Source organism: Oryctolagus cuniculus, chromosome 17, assembly GCF_051225735.1.
Source record: "Oryctolagus cuniculus isolate XC-2025 breed Fujian yellow rabbit chromosome 17, ASM5122573v1, whole genome shotgun sequence".
In the NCBI taxonomy this organism is placed as follows: domain Eukaryota; kingdom Metazoa; phylum Chordata; class Mammalia; order Lagomorpha; family Leporidae; genus Oryctolagus; species Oryctolagus cuniculus.
Window position 1 is genome coordinate 41,500,288 of NC_142883.1, and position 17,066 is coordinate 41,517,353.

General features: G+C 52.4%; 1 protein-coding gene and 1 long non-coding RNA gene across 6 annotated transcripts in view; one reads left to right on the top strand and one right to left on the bottom strand.

Moving 5' to 3' along the window:
- The window catches only part of MYO1D (myosin ID), a 341,376-nt gene that overhangs the window by 290,811 nt on the left and 33,499 nt on the right, over window positions 1-17,066 (top strand). The gene's annotated exons all lie outside the window — the stretch shown is intronic.
- LOC149121194 (uncharacterized) overlaps window positions 1-17,066 on the bottom strand; it is a 48,332-nt gene that overhangs the window by 11,889 nt on the left and 19,377 nt on the right. The window contains exons 2-3 of one of the 2 annotated variants that reach the window (XR_016223848.1): window positions 14,789-16,297; window positions 6-9,260 (exon numbers count right to left, since the gene is read on the bottom strand). This is a non-coding gene — a long non-coding RNA (uncharacterized LOC149121194). Of the gene's footprint in view, window positions 1-5; window positions 9,261-14,788; window positions 16,298-17,066 lie in introns of those variants that run through there. The other variant, XR_016223849.1, reaches the window with a different exon arrangement.

The following is a 17,066-nucleotide window of genomic DNA, read 5'->3' on the forward strand; positions in this document are numbered from 1 at the left end:
GATTGGAAGTGGAACAGCCGGGACTTAAATCGGCGCCCATATGGGGTGCCAGAACCACAGGCAGAGGTTTAACCTACTAGGCCACAGCACCGGCCCCTATACATTTCAATCATTAGTTTTTGTGTTATATATTTCGATCATTTGTCATCTTTAGTGGATTTCTGTGTTAAAAACATAACTACTGAATTATGGAGGATTGGGAGGGGAAAGAACTGGTATCAGGGCCACCAGTTAGCTGTGTATTGCAGTGGGCCAAGAGAGACGCATGCATGCCAGTAATTCCAACTCTTTCTGCCCCGCACACCTGGCCCCTGGCCCTGTACAGGTGCATAGCATGTGCCCACCTGCCACAGCTCCTCTTAAAGGCCTTGATTCTCAACCAGTAGGGGGCAGCAGTGGGAACTCTGAGCTCAGTTGAGCATTCCCTATTTTTTTTTTTTTAAGATTTATTTATTTATTTGAAAGGCAGGGTTAGAGATGCAGAGGCAGACAGAAAGAGAGGTCCTCCATTTGCTGGCTCACTCCCCAAATGGCCTTAATGGCCGGAGTTGGGCCAATCCAAAGTCAGGAGCCAGGAGCTTTTTCCAGGTCTCCCACATGGGTGCAAAGGCCTAAGGACTTGGGACATCTTCTACTGATTTCTCAAGCACATTAGCAGGGAACTGGATCGGAAATGGATCAGCCAGGAATTGAACCAGCGTCCATATGGGATGCCGCTTTACCCGCTATGCCACAGTGCCAGCCCCTTCCTAGAGATTTAAAGGAAAGGCCATATTTAACAGAGGTTTCAGAGGGTACTGTCAGGACCAGCAAACAGATGGCTGCAGGTGATGAACTGAGTGACCAGTGACTGCCTAGACCCATGTTCCCTTAACCTCGATAGTAATGACCGGGGGCAGACAGAGCCTTAGGGAGAAGGAGTCATGATTTGGACAGCTTAAGACTTAATCTGGGCTGGCGCCGCAGCTCACTAGGCTAATCCTCTGCCTTGCGGCACCAGCACACCAGGTTCTAGTCCCGGTCGGGGCGCCGGATTCTTTCCCGGTTGCCCCTCTTCCAGGCCAGCTCTCTGCTGTGGCCAGGAAGTGCAGTGGAGGATGGCCCAAGTGCTTGGTCCCTGCACCCCATGGGAGACCAGGATAAGTACCTGGCTCCTGCCATCGGATCAGTGCGGTGCGCTGGCCGCAGCGTGGCAGCCATTGGAGGGTGAACCAACGGCAAAGGAAGACCTTTCTCTCTGTCTCCCCCTCTCACTGTCCACTCTGCCTGTCAAAAAAAAAAAAAAAAAAAAAAAAGGGCCGGCGCCGCGGCTCACTAGGCTAATCCTCCGCCTTGTGGTGCCGGCACACCGGGTTCTAGTCCCGGTCGGGGTGCCGGATTCTGTCCCGGTTGCCCCTCTTCCAGGCCAGCTCTCTGCTGTGGCCAGGGAGTGCAGTGGAGGATGGCCCAAGTGCTTGGGCCCTGCACCCCATGGGAGACCAGGAGAAGCACCTGGCTCCTGCCATCGGATCAGCATGGTGCGCCGGCCGCGGCGGCCATTGGAGGGTGAACCAACGGCAAAAGGAAGACCTTTCTCTCTGTCTCTCTCTCTCACTGTGCACTCTGCCTGTCAAAAAAAAAAAAAAAAAAAAAAAAAAAGACTTAATCTGAGCAGTAAGAAATAGAAGTCTGGAGCCAGCTGGGGAATGTGGATTTGGGAGGCAGCTGCTATAGGAAGCTGAGATACGGGAGTACGGGAGTGAATGGAACAAGTCATACGTGGAGAGTCCAAAGGAAAACATGGCCAAGGAAGATCAGGATGGGAAAATCCAAAGGTGGGGATGGGTGTTGGAGTGGAGAAATAAGCCAAAGAAATGAAAAAGAGCTTATCACGTAGACAGAACTCAGCATGGCTGTGGTGCCAGGAGAAAAGGGTTTCCAGGGATGGCCTCAGCACTAGAACCTTCTCTCTCTCTCTCTCACTCTTCTCTCTCTCTCTCTCTCTCTCTCTCTCTCTCTCTCTCTCTCTCTGTGTGTGTGTGTGTGTGTGTGTGTGTGTGTGAGTGTCTGCCTCTGTGGCTTCCAGCACGATGCTGCACTGTTCGCAGTGCAGTCGCAGCCTTCGCCCTTCACCTGCCGCTACGCTGCTCCCCGTCTCCCCACCCCAGGCCCCTTTGCCAGTCTCACGGTCCCCACGCTGCTTGCTCTGGCCACGTGGCCATCTTACTCCCACCCATGAGCCACTCGCCTTCAGGAGCCCCCACACGTCACCTTCCCAGGATGCACTGCTCACTCCCACCACTCCTTCAGCCCAGCAATTCTGCCTCTATGGCTGGCAGTGTCGCCGTGTGTGGTTTTCTGCTTACCCACATCTTCCAGACTGTTCTAAGGAAGTCCCTCCAGCCACGGAGCACAGCCCAAACCGGTCCAGGGCGTGCTGCTGCTGAAGTCCTGTGTTTTTTGAAACAATGAATGCTGTCTCATTCTGTCATTGTAAACACTGGCCAGAGGGTGTGTGTGTGTGTGTGTGTGTGTTTTGATTTGAAAGGCAGAATTAGAGAGAGAGAGGGAGAGACACAGAGAGGGCTCTTCTATCTGCTGGTTCACTCCCAAATGGCTGTAATGGCTGGGGCTGGGCCAGACCAAAGCTAGGAGGCTAGAACTGCAGCTGAGTCTCCCACGTGATGGCAGGGGCCCAAGCACTTGGACCATCTTCTGCTGCTTTTTCAGGCATATCAGCAGGGAGGTGGAACAGCCAGGGCTTGAGCAAGCACTCATCCGGGATGCCAGCATGGCAGGCGGCAGCTTAAACTGCTGTGCCACAACGCCAGCCCCAAATGTCGGCTTTAATTGAGTTGAGCACTCCATTCCTGCAGTTACTTACATCGTGCCGATTTCCCAGCATGCTCCTCCATCGTGGTCCCATGGCTCCCCTGACTGTAGCACACTGCTGTGCATCCCAGGGAGCTTGGACCTTCGTTTAAGAAGCTGATGTTTACACCCATGATACAAACCCGTGTCTCTTGCACTGGAATGAGAGCACTTCCGTTGCCGAGACTGTTGTCTCCAACCCTCTCCCTAGAGCCCAGCGTGGTGTAGACGGTCGTAGAAGCCAAGGGGTTGGGGGAATGGGTGGATAGGCAGAGGAAAGGAGGCAGGAAAGCGGCAGGTAAACAGACGTGTGGGCGCAAGGGAGGGAGGCAGAGAAGGCATGGACAGTGGACTCACAGAGTGCAAAGGTCAAAGGACATGAGGAGAAGCTGTGGTGTTTGGTGTAACAGTCAAGATGCTGCTTGGGATGTTCACGTCCCTGTCCCTGTCCTATACTGGCTTCCTGCTAATACGCCTCCTAGGAGGCAGCAGGTGATGGCTGAAGTACTTGGACCCCCGCCACCCACATGGGAAACCTGGACTGAGTTCCCGGCTCTCACCTTTGGCCTGGCCCAGCCCCAGCTATTGTGGGCGTTTGAAGAGTGAACCAGCAGGTGGACGATCTCTCTCTCTCTCTCTACTTCTGTCTCTCTACCTTTCAAATAAATAGTTTATAAAATAATCAGCATGACAGAAGGAAAGACCACATGTATCAACTATTCTTTTTTTAAAAAAAAGATTTGTTTTGTTTAGTTGAAAGGTAGAATTGCAGAGGCAGAGGCAGAGAGGGAGGTCTTCCATCCACTGGTTTACTCCCCAAATGGCAGCAATGGCTGGAGCTGCACCCATCCAAAGCCAGGAGCCAGGAGCTTCTTCTAGGTCTCCCATGTGGGTACAGGGGCCCAAGGACTTGGTCCATCTTCTACTGCTTTCCCAGGCCATAGAAGAGAGCTGGATCAGAAGTGGAACAGCCGGGACTCAAACCAACACCCATATGAGATGCCGGCACTGCAGGCAGTGGCTGTACCCACTACACCACAGCGCCAGCCCCACAACTACTCTTTTAAGCAACTTGACCGTGAGGAGTGATGGGAGAAAATAAAGCAGCTATGGACAGGTCATTTGATCTCAGGGCATTTGGTGGCAGTGGGGGAGCAGCAAAGGGCAGGTGGGCTTTTGGTTTTTCATTTAATGGAATCAGTTGACCAGTACAGGGAATTCTGAAAATACCAAGTCAACTCACTGAAGATGTGTGTATGCAGTAGGAGCAGCGTGCCAGGCGCTGTACCAGGCAGAGAGGCAGCACCCAGGGTGTCTGTGCCATGGAGCTTGATTGCAGCTCAAGAGACAGAGAGCAAAGGGCCAGCACCAAGAGGGGATGGCACCTCGTGCTGCCCGGTGCTCTCTTGGGAGGAGGACAGCGTCACGGGGGAAAGACGAGCCTGCACACGCCCTGGTGCCTGTGCCTGTGTGTGAGAGACACCGAGGGCGAGAGTACGCTGGATGGGCCAATGCCTTCGCCAGAAATGTCTCCGTCCCGGGATTCAGACTTTCAGGACGTGGAAGTGAAACGGGCAGGGTGAGACACAGGCGAGTCTCTGTCTAGCCAGTTAGCTTAAGCCTTTCTGGTCTCTCATAAGTGACTCACTTCCCTTTTGCTGTGTCTTCTTTTTATTTATTTATTTGAGAGGCAGAGAAAAAGAAAGAAACTCCTATCCCCTGGTTCACTCCCCAAACGCCTAAGACATTTGGTGGCCCAGTGGTCTCTGCTCACTGCCCATGTAAGGTATTGAAAAAAGAACCAAGAACCCAACTATATGAGCCATCGCCTGCTGCCTCCCAGGTGTCTTCAAGCAGGAGGCTGGGCTCAGGACTCAAACCCAGGCTCTGCAAAGTGGGAGCTGGGAGTCCTGACCTGGGCCAAACATCCTCCCTCGCCTGGTTTTCTTGCCGTACTCTGCATCAGACTGGCTGTTACACCCACACGGGAACAAAACGGGTGTTCTGAGCACGTGCTGCACCCCCTTCCCTGGACTGAGCCCTGTGGCCCCGCCCTCGAGGTCCCTGGCTAGCAGAACACGGCAACTCTGAGTTCAGCTCCGGGCCACACACTGCGGATGCTCACATCTGTAACTCCAGATTAATTGTTTCACAAATCAGGGTATGAGATATGCCTGTGAATCAGATGAAAAATAACTTTTAACCAATTTGCGTTTATTACTTCTGTTCCTTTCACTGTAGCTCATGCCCAATACTTTGTGGAAGCAGGCAGAGTACATTCACAAGCACCTTTCTAAGGGCCCAGAGAACAAACTTACAAAGAATACAGGCACTAGCTCTGGGCTGTGATGTGCTCATTTGTAATGATATGGTATTACAGAGGGGCCTCCCAAATCCTCTGTGACTAACTGGACATTTTTCCTTTAATCTTTGCAACTGCTTACCTCTTGAGAGAGTGAATATCAATTTTAAAAAAACATAACTCTATAGTATTGAAATGAGCTTGAAAATCATTGTTTTCGTGCTCACGTTCATTCGAGGGAGATCCGACCTGACACTGTGACCACTGAGCCTCTGATCACGTGTAAGTGTCCACCCCAGGCCATGGAGCTTCATACCTTCCCCAGAGCCTTCACACTTGGCCCTTTATAATGCTCCTGCAAGGTGCGTGACAGGGGATGACGCACTGGACACGTCCTGCATTTGGCAGAGGAGGGAAGAGACTTCCTGAGGGTCCAGCAGGTCACTGGCATCCACGTATATTACAGACCTCGCCACCAGAGCAGGCACGTGCAGGAGAAAACCTCCTAGCACGGCGTCTGGCTCATGGCAGGCCCTCTCCAAATGTTAGCTACATACTGGGTATTTAAAAGGACAGTTCCCATAAACAGGTAGGAGCAACATTAACACTGTGGAAAACAGGCGCTCATCCATTAGAAAGTTCTATGCACTTCCTGTGACCTTGCTGACATTCTCAGAAGGTGGCCGCAGGATAGTGGCTCGCTGCCCATCTTTAAATTTTAATGCTTACATTTGTAACAAAGGTTATGCATTTTGTAAATCATGCGTGTGTGTGCGTGTGTGTCCCACGTGTGCATGTAAATATTATATAGAGTGATACCAAATACACAGTCTGCCGTCTCCTCGATCTGAAACCCACCCAAGTTGGCCACGCCCACCAGCCCTGGGGAGCAGGTGGATCCTCACCTTGCTTCAGCCGCTTCCTGCTGGCCCCCTGTCTTGTCTCTCCTCCCCCTCACATCCCCATGCACGCCAGAGGATATAGGAGCCAGAGCTGAATGCCTGCAATGTGTGATAAGCCCAGAAAGCAAGCAGGGAGGGCCTGGTCGCAGTCCCAGCGGTGACTGCTCTTCACCTGTGTTAGGAACAAACCGAGGAGCTCACAGACTGAGCTGTGCACACGCGGCCGCTCTGGGCAGCGAGTCCTCTGTCACTAGCGACACTCGAGCTGAGACAGACAGCACTCAACATTGCAGGAGACGCTGGTTGTTGGGCAAGACAGTCAGGAAAGCTTCTCCTAATCTGAGCTGTGATTCCAAGGCAACAGAAGCCACTGCTGTGCCCATGGACACGGGGGTGTGATGTGTTAACCACGCAGGACAGAAAAGCACAGCTTTTCTTTAATACACCTATTCTCGCGAGCATCACATTCCCTCGCTGTAAGAAGTGGGATAAAAATACCGGCCTCGTGGGGTTTTCGTGCAGATTCATTTAAATCAGGAAACTTAAACTGCCTGGTGCCGGATCTGTCCGGTGCTTGGCGAGCGACGGCCATGTTTGAAGATCCCGGTGTACCACGTGTGGTATCACAGACAAAGACTCGCTCGCGGCTCTGAGTCGGAGTTGTTCCGCGGCTGGGTCAGCCTTCGGTGACGGGGCCCAGGGCTGCCCCCACCACAAGCGGAACAAGATGCGAACATTAGTTCACTCTTTATTTGCATTTGGGCATTGCTGATCCAATCTCTACTGTCTAGATTTTGCAGATTAGGAACGAATGAAATTCAGGAATCCTTTCTTGCAGTCTCTCCTGAAAAGTAGGGGAACTCACTTTTCCCTGTTTGGAAGCATAAAGAGAGAGCAGGTTCTCTTTAAGTGAGTATCCTGGCATCCATCCCTACCCGCCACCCCCCATCTCCCCCCCAAATCCTTTGTCTGCTTCTCTAGGGAAGGTGCTGGAAGGGAGCCAGCATGTTGGAATCAAAAAGACAACTGGTGCAGGAGAGAAATGTGTGCTAAAAATACAAACCCAACACGGATTCATCATCTGAGAGCCCTGCTCCTGGACCCGCTCACGGCCCTGACGGCTCTGTGTTATTTAGGGGTGACAGTAATTATGGAGCTGGAGTGCTCCTTGGCAGAGACAGACAGAGCTCGGAGCAGAGGGATGGTTTCCATGGCAATAGCATCAGCATCTGAATGACTTCCTGTCACAACAAGTTGGTGATTTAATGAGTTCATTACTGAATTCCAAAGGAAAGCCGCAGCGTGGATGAGCTACTGTTCAGCTCTCCAAGTGGCTACATCCATGGTGGGGGAGCCACCTCCACCTGGTGCCCCTCAGAATGGAGCAGCCGTCAGGGCTGGGGCACAGGCAGCCTGGGTGCTCCACCGCAGGGTGGCGCGGGCAGGGAGTCCACGCTGAGAATCAGCAGCCATGCAGCCCAGGAGGGCCTCCGAGGCTGGCTTCCGGGAGCATGAAAGAATCGCGTGAGTCTCCATTATAAGCTTGCCCTGCTTCAAACCCAATGAAATTAATGATCACGGAATTTAGCCCAGGGCTTCAGATGCGCATGCTCCAAGAACCCCAGGTCCTTTAGGAGAGGGAAACAGACCTCAAATTCTACTCGTGTGCAAACAGCAGCAGAAAAAGCATGTCACGCTCGACCTTCAATGTAGTGTAGAGAGAGCTACTGACACGGAACCAAAGCATTCACTTATGTCCTCAGAAACGGGAGTGTCACTCGTGGGTCAGTTGCACAGTGCATCACAATAAGAATATGTCATCATGACCCTTTCACACTTTGCTATCTTTCCTAATGAACATGGCTAGTAGAACAGCGTAGCCAGCGTCTGGTGGAGCGACTAAGGGCCGGAGAGTGTGGTCACGATTCCCCCCGCGTTAACCAATGGCAGGGGGAGGCTGTTCCATTCCTCCCACCTGCCTTCTCCCATTCGTTCAATAAGTATTTAATCCCTGAGTGTTTGCAGCCTAATAATGGGAACAGAATAAATTCACAAGGAAGCATATAATAGGAAAATACTGTGCTACCAGCTATTGATTCATTTGTTTTGCTCTGTTTATTGGCTGCTTCCTGGGTGCTTCCATGGAGCCAGATGCTTCACAGAGGTTTTTCTCACCTGACCTGATATAACCCTGGGACATGGGCACCGCTGCCCTTTTCCCAGTGAGGGAGCCCCGCCCTGGAGCCCAGCGTCACTGACTGTAGGTGCCTGTGGCTGGGAAGAGGCAGTCAGGTTCCCAGCTCAGTTCCAAGCCATCAGCCCGTGTTCTGACTCTCACCGTCTGAAGAGGTGCAGACCAGTGCCATGGGCGTGCAGGGCCAGAGGTGGGGCCTGGGCCGGAGGCCGGGTGCTTCCTCCCCAGGTGCGCCTGGCCTGCAGGGTCACCAGGAACCAGGTAGGGGACCAGCTCTGCTCAGTTACAAGGAACTCAGAAGACTCAGAGAAAGAAAATCACAGAAAACTAAAACTATCTGTCCTATCTCCTACCAAATATTTTACCAGAACAAGTAATAAAGTAGGTAATGACACACGCACATGCACACGCAGACTCACTTAGAACAGTGTACTAGGGAAAGGGTGTGAGGATCTGTGTCTGTGCACTTGCATGCCACTGTTGACCCTTTTCTGGTGTAATAAAGAGGAAAGCAGCAGGCTGATTGGAGTGTCATAGAGAACACGCAGCTGAATGTCGTTGGTCTAAACGCAAGTGTCCAGGCTTTCAGAAGTCACATCTGGCATGTTTTCCTGAGAGAGCTGCTGATCCATCCTTGTCTCTCTAATGTTAACCAAATATTCTGGGGACAAGAGAAGGCTGTGGGTTATGTTCTGAGAGTACTGTCCTAGGGTGTGGCCATAACGACTTTTTCATTTCTGGAGATTCCTTTAACAAGGCACAGTGGGTTAAGTCGCCGCTGGAGACACTTGCATCCTGTATGGGCGTGCCGGTTCAAGTCCCAGCTGCTCCACACATCTGACCCAGCTTCTGCTGATGCATCCCAGGAGGCAGCAGAGAAGGGCTCAGGTATTTGAGCCCCAACCACCAACATAGGAGACCCACATGGAATTCCTGGCTCCTGGCTTCAGCCTGGTCCAGCGCTGGCTGTTGTCGGCATTTGAGTAAGCCAGCAGACTCTCTCTCTCTCTGCCTTTCAAGTAGATAAAAATAAACATATAAATATTAAAAATTAAGCCTCCTGTAAAATATAAATATATATATATATATATATATTTGAAAGGCAGAGTTACATAGAGAGGGAGAGACAGAAAGAGAGGTCTTCCATCTGCTGGTTCACTCCCCAAATGGCCGCAGTGGACTGAGCTGCACCAATACGAAGCCAGGAGCTTCTTCCAGGTCACCAACGCAGGTGCAGGAGCCCAAGGACTTGGGCCATCTTCCACTGCTTTCCCAGGCCATAGCAGGGAGCTGGATCAGAAGTGGAGCAGCCAGGACTTGAACTGGTGCTCATATGGGATGCTGGCACTGTAGGCGGCGGCTTTACCCGCTATGCCACAGCGCCAGCCCCAGGGATGTTTAGTGCATCACGCAGGCCCACTGGCCTTGCCCCTGGACTGTGTAGTGACGGGGGCGGGGGGTGGTTTAGAAACAAGTCCTCCTTGAGTGTGGCGTCCTACAGGGTTTGCAGTGCCTGTTCCCTGTGCTGTCAGGAAAACACCACACTCACTCTGCTCGTCATAGGTCCCATCCCAGTAAGTGCGTGTCCAGACACGCGCGTCGGTAACGTGTTAGGAAATGGACTGGGCCGCAGCTGGAACAGGGCTGGCCTGGTGTCACAAGAGAGGCAGCTGCCTCACCTGCCTGTCACACTGCGAGAAGCAGGCCCACACATGCCCACCTCGAAGGCCAGGCCCCTCAGCGAAGCCCGGACATGAGATGGCGAGGGCGACGCAGCAAGTGTTGTCTTCAGGCCCAGTGGCCGTGTAGCAATCACGGTCCTTCCTCCTTCACTCTGCTGGGCCTGAGCCTGGAAGGATGAACGGGACAGGAGGCAGACAAAGCGCCCTTGACAATGCAGGGAGGAGGGGAGAGGAGGCTGTGGCCCTGGCGGGGCAGCTTCCCCGCATAGCCCAGGACACTTGGGGGAGAAGGGGGATTAGCCAGGTGAAGGCAGGGGAGAGACAAGAGCATTTAGTGAGTTAGTGAAACAGGAAGTGTGAAACTGTTTCCAGGGAGGCCGAGGGTTAAGTGCCCCTGCCTATGAGGTGGGAGCGAGTGGGACCACCCTGGGCTAGAGTGAAAGTGATGAAAAGGGACCAGACAAGCAGGGGCAGGTCCTGCGAAGCTCCATGCAGGATAAAAACAGCACACACGTGCTGAGGACCCGCCGTGTGCCAGGGACTGTGCAAGGGCCTCATACTCTCACATAGCTGGGCCTGGAACAGACTCTGATACCCCGATTCTAGATCTTTCCACGTGTCCAGCTGTCGACAGAAAGGGCTCTACTGAGACGTAATTCACATCCTCTACAACTGACCAGTTTCAAGTTTCCACTTCAGTGGCGGTGGGTATATTCAGACCATGCACAAATCAGAGGGGACTTCATCACCTCGAATGGAAACCCTTGGCCGTCAGCCCCCGATCTGCCCACTCAGATGCTGCAAGTGCCTGGGTCCCTGTGGTACGTGGGGCTCTGTGGCTTGGGACATTCACTCAGCATCGTGATTTCCAGGCTTACCCACCTTGTGTGACCCTGCCGGCACTTCACTCCTTTTCACTGCCAAGTAACACTCCGCCGTGTGACAGACCGCGTTTCAGTTCTCTCTCTGCCAGTTGATAGCATTTGGGTTGTTTCCAAGTTTTGATGTTATGAATAATGAACACTCATCTACAAGCTTTCGTGTGTACATGTTTTCATTTTTCATGAGTATATACCTAGAAGTTAAATCTCTGGGTCCTATGGGAATGTGTCTCTAACGTTTTGAGGAAGTGCCAATTTTCCAAAGCAGCTGCATCGTTTATACTCCCACAGCAGTGCATGAGGGTTCCGGTCTCTGCACCCCTCGCCCTTACCTGTCACTACCTGTCACGTTGATTACAGCATCCTAGTCGGGACAGAGCAGCTTCTCACCGTGGTTTCACTCACGCTTCCCCGATTACTAATGACGTAAGGCATCGTCTCATGTGCTGAATGGCCATTTGTTTATCTTTTCAAAAACCATATATTTGGGGACTGGCTGGTGGCATAGCAGGTAAAGCCACCATGCCAGCATATCACATGGGTGCTGGTTCATGTCCTGACTGCTGTACTTCCAGTCCAGCTCCTTACTAATGGCCTGGGAGAGCAGTGGAAGATGGCTCAAGTGCTTGGACCTCTGCACCCCTGTGGGAGACCCAGAAGAAGCGCCTGGCTCCTGGCTTCAGCCTGGCTCAGCCCTGGCTGCTACAGGCATTTAGGGAATGAACCAGTAGATGGAAGATTCATATTCATCCATTCTCTCTCTCTCTCTTTCTCTCTCTCCCTCCCTCCCTTCCTCCCTCCCTCCCTCCCTTTCTCTCTCCCTTTCCCCCTCTGTAAATCTGCCTTTCAAATAAATAATTTTTAAATGCCTATTTAGATCTTTTTACTATTGTTTAAAGATTGATTTATCTATTTATTCATTTATTCATTCAAAAGTTAGAGCCAGAGAGAGAGAGCAATATGCAGGTCTTCCATCTGCTGGTTCACTCCTCAAATGCCCACAATAGCCAGGACTGGGCCAGGCCACAACCAGGAACTCCATCTGGTCTCCCCATGGGTGGCAAGCACCCAGCTGCTCGAGCCATCATCCACTGCTCTCCCAGGTGCATTAGCAGAAAGGAGGGTCTGAAGCAGAGCAGCTGGGACTCAAACCAGCACTCTGAGGTGGGATGGATGCCCCTGTTACAAGTGGCAGTTGAACCCGCTGCACCACAACTCTGGCCTCTCCTTTGCTTATTTTAAGATTTGTTTATTTCATTTTTATTTGAAAGGCAGAGTTTCAAAGAGAGGGAGAGAGAGAGAGGGAGGGAGAGTCTTCCATCCACTGGCTCATTCCCCAAATGGCCCCAATGGCCTGAGCTGGGCCAGTCAAAAGCCAGGAACCAGGAGTTCCTTCCAGGTCTCCCATGTGGGTGCGTATAGTGTGTATAGTGTCCTGCCAACACTTTGATTTCACACTTCTGGCCTTCAGAACTATAAGAGAATAAACTTGCATTGCTTTAAGTCACTCAGTTTATGGTGATCTGTTGCAGTAGCCACAAGAAACTAATACAACATGGCTCAAAGAAGTTGCAGTGGGAGGATTTGAAGCGAAGGGGTCGTAGCAGGTGTCTAGCCTGGTGGTCTGAGGCATCCATGCCTCTTCAGAGTGCCTGGGTTGGCTGCTTTGCTCCAGATCTCAGTGCCAGCATCCTCCTTATGCAGACCACAGGAGGCAGTGGTGTTGGCTCAAATACCTGGGTCCCTACCATCCACATGGGAGACAGGAATGGAGTTACCAGCTCCTGGCTTCAGCCAGGCCCAGCCCTACCATTGCAGATATTTGGGGAGTGAACCAGTAGACAAAAGTGCCGGCCAGCACCGCGGCTCGCTAGGCTAATCCTCCGCCTGCAGCACCAGCACCCTAGTTCTGGTTGGGGCGCCGGATTCTGTCCCTGTTGCTCCTCTTCCAGTCCAGCTCTCTGCAGTGGCCCTGGAGTGTAGTGGAGATGGCCCAGGTGCTTGGGCCCTTCACCCACATGGGAGACCAGGAGGAAGCACCTGGCTCCTGGCTTCAGATTGGCACAGCACACCGGCCACAACACGCTGGCTGTAGTGGCCACTTGTGGGGGTGAACCAACAGAAAAAGGAAGACCTTTCTCTCTGTCTCTCTCTCTCTTACTGTCTAACCTAGTCGGGGCGCCAGATTCTGTCCCGGTTGCTCCTCTTCCAGTCCAGCTCTCTGCTGTGGCCTGGGAAGGCAGTAGAGGATGGCCCAAGTGCTTGGGCCCTGCACCCATATGGGAGACCAGGAGAAGCACCTGGCTCCCGGCTCGGATCAGCGCGGTGCGCCGGCCGCAGCACACCGGCCACAGCAGCCATTGGGGAGTGAACCAATGGAAAAGGAAGGCCTTTCTCTCTGTCTCTCTCTCTCTCACTGTCCACTCTGCCTGTCAAAAAAAAAATTTTTTTTTAATTTTTAAAAAAAGAGTGCCATGATTTTTTAATCACATTAATTTTTTTATCACATTTTCTTCTGGCCTCTTTGAAAGATGGTGGCTTTTTCAGCTGAGTTTGGTCATTCCATCTCAATTTTTATTTGCTTTTTCAGTTTCTTTGGATTACTGCTGGTTACTCCTGCCTTGAAGTACTGTACTGTATCATAGAATCTAAGATGCACCATTATGTTATTTCCTACTAAGGGGAAAAAAAAACATCAATTACACTTGTGTGACATTATGAGTCAGGAGCATCCCAGTTCAAAGATATGAAAGGGTGAGAAACTGGGTCTTAGGACCAGTGAAATCTGAAAACACCCCAGAGCCTCTTTTCCGTGCTCCGTGAGCCTCAGGCAGCGTCTCCTGACTCAGCCCTGTGTCATCAGAAGGCGTGCGCAGCCTCCCCCGACTGCTGCTTGTCTCCTGCTCTGAACTTCTGCCACCAGAAACTTCACTTTCACGTTGTTAACATGAACACTTCCATTGCTTTATGCTTTGGTGACGGATTCTGAGCCGGTAATTGGTATTTCTATTACAGTGGTCTTGTAAATAGCATTTCCTTCCGAGCTGTGCGGTATTCCAGGATTGCATCTCCTTCTCGTGGATTCACTTCCTGCTTTCTCAGGAACTCCTGCCCTGCTGGGTGGCTAACCCGCAGGCCGTGCCGTTCATGCCACAACTGAGCCACGGAGAAGCATGAGGCTAGTTCTGGAAAGCAGTTAGAGCCTAAACACTGAACACGGCTGCTGCTGGCGTGTTCCTCTGCTCACTGACACTGCTCTCTCCATAGAGCTTCTCTTCACCCCCTCAGTTCACCCCCAAGACCTGAGCTCACCAAAATGTCTCCCCAACAGTCAGGCCGTGGGGCCAGCATTGTAGCACAGTGGGTTAGGCTGCTGCCTGTGGCATTGGCATCCCCATAGGAGTGCTTGATTGAGTCCCGGTTGCTCCACTTCCCATCCAGCTCCCTGCTAATGCACCTGGAAAAGCAGCAGAGGATGGCCCAGGTGCTTGAGCCCTGCACCCACCTGGGAGACCTAGGTTGGAGCTCTAGGCCCCTCATTTTGGCCCCAGTTGTTGTGGCTATTTGGGGAGTGAGCCAGTGGATGGAAGATCTCTCTCTCTCTCTCTTTCTCTCTCTCTCTCTCTCACCTCTGCCTTTCCAATAAATAACAGAAACATTTTGTAAACAGAGTCAGATAGTAAACATCTCACCTTTCGCAGACCATCCCGTGTCCGACCCAGGCTCTGAGTTTTCCCATGGGGGCACAAAAGCAGCCGTGGACAGAGGCATGTAGGGCACTGCTCAAGCCTGCGTTCCCATAACACTGTACTTACAGACACAGGCTGAGAGCCACGGCCTGAGCCTGCCAACCCCTCATGTAGAAGAGGTCCTGGGGGACACCAGAACCTCCATTGGAAGGTTTAGAATTACCTAAATGGAAGTGACTGTGACACAGCCACACAAGCCCAAGACAAGGAAACAAGATGTTCACTTACGTCCGTAAGATGTGGCCGATATGGGTCATCCCAGAGCCCCAAGGAAGCAAGTCTGCTGAAGCCGCGCTCTCACGCATGTCTCCCTTGCCCGCGCAAATCGAGGAAGACAGAAGAGAGAAGCATCTTTCAGCCAACCGCACACTCCTGGGTCAAAGGTGGCCTTCCAGTGCCAAAAATAGAATGCTGCTGAAGCTGCTTCCTGCTGACGGAAGGGCGCCCCCTGGGGCTGCCCGCTGTGAAAGGGCGTGGTTCATGAGACTTTTGTCGTTTTCCAATCACCAAATCAAATCACGGGCAGTGACTTGGAATAGGAGTCAGTCACCATTATCGGAATATTGCTGGCATTTGAAGGAAAATTCTAGACGATGGCCAGGATCAGATTCCAAGAAATACCTCTAAGCTTAAGAGCAAACATACCCTGAACCATGTTTTCTTCTCCATACTATCACCCTTCCCCTCGCTCATATCTGACTCCAAGAAGCTAGCCGGCCGGCATTGCCTTTGGAATTGCCCATTTGGAAATCTGGGACTACCAAGATTGCCCGGTCACGGGCCCCCCAGCCACATCGCTGATTCATTTCCGCGTCTACACCAGCACTAACCCCCTCTCCCTGTTCAGTCTGGACATCCGAAGTCAGGTTGGAGTTCCAAAGGCCTCCTCCTCCTCAGGACGTGACTTACGATTTCACCTTTGTGTCCTTGTCTGCAGAACTGAAAAACAGTAAAGTCAGGGGCTAAAGCCTGGGGAGAGACCCCAGCCCCTCTGTGCCCACAGCCTCCTCCCCACGCCCGCCTGCTGCAGCTCGGAGCGGGAGCAGGGTTACATAAGTAAGAGGGCCACCTGCTTGAAGATCCTCAAAGACTAACGTTCTCTAGGGTTCCTGAGTCCTCCGTCAGCACAGGTGCAATGCGTCGTGTTTCTGTGTTCTCAGAAACGGCAGCATTTGTTTCAAAAGCTGTGTTCTGAAGTCACTCATGTGACTAACAAGCGCCGCACGCCAGATCGCAGAGTGTGAACCCGACCAGCTCCCAGCCTCGGGTGAGCAGGGTTTTCAGTGCCGTGCCCTACAAGACGTGTTTTCATAAGCTAGAAGTAGACCCTTCGTGTGCAACCGCTTGTGGATTAAACTTCACACTGAATGGCCACTGCAAAAGCACCTGTAATGGAAACAGCACACGCGCTCGGCTTGCTGAGAAAGCCCCTTGGCTGTCACTGTCTCGGGTCTCCACCGAAGGTCTTGTGTTGCTTTGCAGAGACTTACATATCACAAATGGCCACTGGCCGCAGCTGTATGGACTTAGCGGGATGATCTTCGTTTTTCTAGAGAATGAGGCCTGCATGTCAGCTTTTCATTCTCCGGGGTAGCTGCGCCCAGACCCACACCTGTTGTCCCCCGCTGACTGAAGCTGGGCAGCTGGGGCTCTGGGGTCTGACCGTGCTCGGCTCCCTTCGTTCCATTTCTTCCCGCAGCCTGGTCCCAGCTGCTCCCCCAGCACCAAAGCACGAGCCTGTGTGGACAGGGGGAGAGAGGAAAGGAGGGGGCTTACTCAGTAATGGAAACACATCCGCCAAAGGGGGAGTTAATATTAGCCGAGCACCTGTGGGGCGGGGGATCCCAGCAGGAATGCCCCACACCCTCTTCAGCTGTCCCTGGTGCTTCACCCTTTGCAGATGGTTGCAGGAGTCACTGACAGCTTCGGGATATTATTGTGCCCCTTGGGGATCTAAATGTTCCATCCGGGAGAGGGTAGCTGGCCAAGTGGCTAGGACACTGTTTCAGATGCCCGCATCCCATATCAGAGTGCCTGTGTTCGAGTCCCAGCTCTGCTTCCAGCCTTCGGCTGATACACACCCTGGCAGGCAGTAGGAGAGGGTTCAAGTGCTTGGGTTGCTGCCACCCGCATGGAAGACCTGGGTGAAGTTCTGGGCTCCTGGCTTCAGGTTGGCCCAGTTCCAGTGGGCATTTGAGGAATGAACCAGGAGATGGGAGATCTATTCTGTCTCTCTCTCTCTGCCTTTTTTTTTTTTTTTAAGATTTATTTATTTGAAAGTCAAAGTTACACAGAAAGGAGGAGAGGCAGAGAGAGAGAGAGAGAGAGAGAGAGAGAGAGAGAGGTCTTCCGTCCACTGGTCCACTCCCCAGTTGGCCGCAACAGCCAGAGCTGCGCCGATCTGAAGCCAGGAGCCAGGAGCTGCTTCTGAATCTCCCACACATATGCAGGGGCCCAAGGACTTAGGCCATCCTGTACTGCTTTCCCAGGCCACAGCAGAGAGCTG